Source organism: Zingiber officinale, chromosome 8A (assembly GCF_018446385.1).
Source record: "Zingiber officinale cultivar Zhangliang chromosome 8A, Zo_v1.1, whole genome shotgun sequence".
Classification (NCBI taxonomy): Eukaryota; Viridiplantae; Streptophyta; class Magnoliopsida; order Zingiberales; family Zingiberaceae; genus Zingiber; species Zingiber officinale.
Genome location: NC_056000.1, coordinates 121,054,046 through 121,057,831, shown reverse-complemented (window position 1 = coordinate 121,057,831; position 3,786 = coordinate 121,054,046).

Sequence of the window (3,786 nt, the reverse complement as noted above, 5' to 3'; positions counted from 1 at the left end):
CTCTATGGAACAGCTAGCACAGTTGTATCTTAAGGAGATCATTAGATTACATGGAGTCCCATGAACCATTATTTCAGACAGAGATAGTAGGTTCACGTCACACTTCTGGGAGTGTGTACAGACAGCTTTGGGCACGAAGTTAAAGTTTAGCACAGCCTTCCATCCTCAGACAGATGGACAGACGGAGCGGGTAAATCAGGTACTCGAAGATATGCTCCGAGCATGTGCCCTAGATTTCAAAGGAAGTTGGTGCAAATATCTGAGTTTAGCAGAATTTGCATACAACAACAGCTATCAGGCCACTATCGGTATGGCACCTTATGAGGCTCTCTATGGGCGGAGGTGTAGATCTCCAATCTGTTGGTATGAGAGTGGTGAACAGAAAGAACTAGAACTTCAGACAGATCTAGTAGCAGATACCACAGCAGCTATACAGCAGATCCGCCAGAGGATAGAGACAGCTCAGAGCCGCCAGAAAAGCTATGCTGATACACGGCGCAGACCTTTAGAGTTTTCAGTTGGGGATTCAGTATTCCTCAGAGTAGCCCCCATGAAGGGAGTAATGCGTTTTGGGAAGAAGGGCAAGCTGAGTCCCAGATATGTGGGACCATACCTCATCAGCAGAAGAGTGGGCAAGGTAGCATATGAGCTAGAGCTACCCCAAGAAATGTCAGCTGTCCACAATGTATTTCATGTCTCTATGCTGAAGAAGCTTACCCCAGATGCCACCCAGGTGATTGAGCCCCAGTCGGTACAGATCCGCGACGACCTCAGCTATGACAGTCGGCATATTCAGATAATAGACCGAGCAGTTAAGAAATTACGGAACAAGGAAGTACCATTAGTCAAAGTTATTTGTCACAGTCACACAGCAGAAGAGGCGACATGGGAGACAGAAGCCAGCATGAGACAGAAATACCCAGAATTATTCTAAATTCAAGGACGAACTTTTTATAAGGTATGGGGGATTGTAACGCTCGAAAATTCTCAAAACTATATTAGAAATATTCTATAATTATTCTGTTGGTGCGGGAAGCATCCGACGATCGAACTCGTGTTTTGATAACGGCAAAGAATTCAAAGTTAAGATATTTTTTAGTCTAACAAGTCTACTTGAGGATTTCAGGAAAGTCCAAGCTGCGGTTAGGCAAAGGGAAAACCCTAGGGGGCGGTAATCCTAGGTCATAGGGGGTGGTAACCCTATGTGTAAAGTCTTGGCAGGTTGATGGCTTCAGGCAAAAGTCCTAAGGGGTGGTAACCCTAGGTGAAAAGTCCTGGTATCGCGAACCAGGTGAAAGACTGGACTAGCCGGGGAAGCGGATGTCCAGCAGAAAGTCCGGAAGCATCGAGTGCTGAGCAAAAGTCCAGTCGATCTGGAGGATCGATCTGACAGGTAAATCTCCGAGTGGAGTAGGTGAGGACGCATTCCCAAGAGGGAGTTGGCGTCGGGTCGACCTAGGGCTTCCTACGGAAATCAAAGTCGAGACTCGGACGGTCAGAAATCAATTATTACTTCATGTTTTATCGATTCTAACATTGTCTTGCGGTATTTTGCTCGGACTAACCTTTGTTTGCGGTGAGGAACCTGATGGAAAAAGGCTGTCCGGGCACCCGGAATGGGTCCGGGCGCCCGGAGGTCCGGCGCCCGGAATGTATCCAGGCGACTTCGCCACGTGAAGCATCCTGGTTGGTTGGCCACGTCACACTCTAGGCGCCGGAAGGGATCAGGCGCCTGAACCGCATATAAAAGGAGGGTTGAGGTGCGGCTTCAAGGAACAATGAATTCTAAGTGATCTTTCATCTACACGCTGCTCGCTCCGAAGTGCTACTACAAGTGCCCGACGACCAGCTTCAGAATTAGCATTTCTTGTTGTCGGTATAATTTTGATAGCTTTTATTTGTACTCATAATTGTAATCTTTTAACGAGCTTATAGTTGTTGCTCGGAAGCGATCAAGGATCGCGGGCCTTGATAGGAGTCGACTTAGGCTCCGAACGAAGTAAAATCGACTATCTCTTTGTGTTGTCTCTTTATTTTATTTCCGCTTATTCCACTGCGTTTTAACTCCGATAGTTTTCCGATAATCGAACGAAATAGCCACGAGCGCTATTCACCCCTCTAGTGCTTCTCGATCCAACAATTGGTATCGAAGGCGGGGTCGTCTTGAATCGGTGCAACCACTATTCGAGACAATTTTTTCGTTGTTTTGTTCGAGTCGATTAGAATTTAGCCTCATAGCTATATTCTAATTTTTTCTGAATCGATTTTTGCTCAAAGCCGGTCAATACCACTTGAGCTCGTTTTTCCTTCCTCCCACACTACTAATCCAAGACTTAGTCTTGGAATAGATCTTGTTGTTTCTGTTTTTTAGATCTAAATGGCCCAACAAGAAGGATTTAGCACCATTCGTCCCCCATTATTTTCCGGAGAAGACTTCGGATATTGGAAGGGGCGAATGAAAACTTATCTAAAGATCCAGTTCGACACCTGGATGATCGTCAAAACAGGACTGCAACTACCAACAGGTACAGACGGTAAGCCTACATCCTGTGAGAACTGGGAGCCAGCATTTATCAAAAAGGTGGAAGCCGACGCCAAAGCCACCTGCACAATCCAGTGCGGTCTTACCAAAGAAGAGCTCAACAGAGTCGGTCCATTCTCCTCCGCAAAGGAACTATGGGAGAAACTGATCGAACTACACGAGGGCACCTCGGAAACCAAGGTAAGTAAGCGTGATTTGTTACTAAATAAACTATACAATTTGAAAATGCAGGAATGTAACGACCCGACTCCTGGGTACTAAGCTGTGAGCCGGATTGCTACATTAACTACTGAAGCTACTGTGCCGTACTGTGCGGAAAACTGGGTAAAATAAAATTTTCACTAACTGACTCTATTGATCTGACAACTAATACACCCATGCTGTTATAAGGAAGGATTCAGGGCCCTTTTCGGTTGGTGTACATGTGCTAAGGAGGATACTTGACCTCCCATCTGAGCTAGGAACTCAAATCTAATTTCCCAGCTAGCTATTGATCGATCCACGGATCGATCAAACTTACCGCGATTCTGTACCCCGCTGGATCGGTCTGCGGATCGATCCAGCAGAGGCTGGATCGGTCGGCAGACCGATCCAGGTGTGTCTGGATCGGTCTGCAGACCGAACCAGGTGTGTCTGGATCGGTCTGCTAACCGATCCAGGATAGTAGGCTACTGTATCCATCTGGATCGGTCGGCTGACCGATCCAGGAGAAGGAATGGCACTGGATCGGTCTGCTGACCGATCCAGGTTCTGATAATCTGAAACGAAATCAGAATCCCTGATTTCCAGCACTGATTCATGCCAAAACCTCACACTACCACTATCTAATGCATAATAAACATTCTAGCAACATGTAGTAACAATTCTAAACTTAAGCTAAAGCAAGGTTTACTGGTTCACGACATTTTAACAACTTAAAGTGCATGAAGGTATGAATTTCTAAAAGTTCTAATTGCTTAAAACATAAAACTAAACCAAATAACTGAAAAGTGCTAAGGTAAATGCTAAATCCCCAGAGGGTCTTTTATTCCAGTTCCTTCCACACACATCCTCATCTGCATTGACCTCCAGCCTCCACTGCTAATCCATTTTCCTTTTTCCTGTATCTGCAGTATAAGGAAAATAGTATCTGTAAGCTTTAAGCTTAGTAAGAAACCATCTACCTCACAAAAATATGCAACGATGCATTTCATGACTTTTAAAACATGCTATTTGAAAATTGAACTGAGCATGACAACATGGCA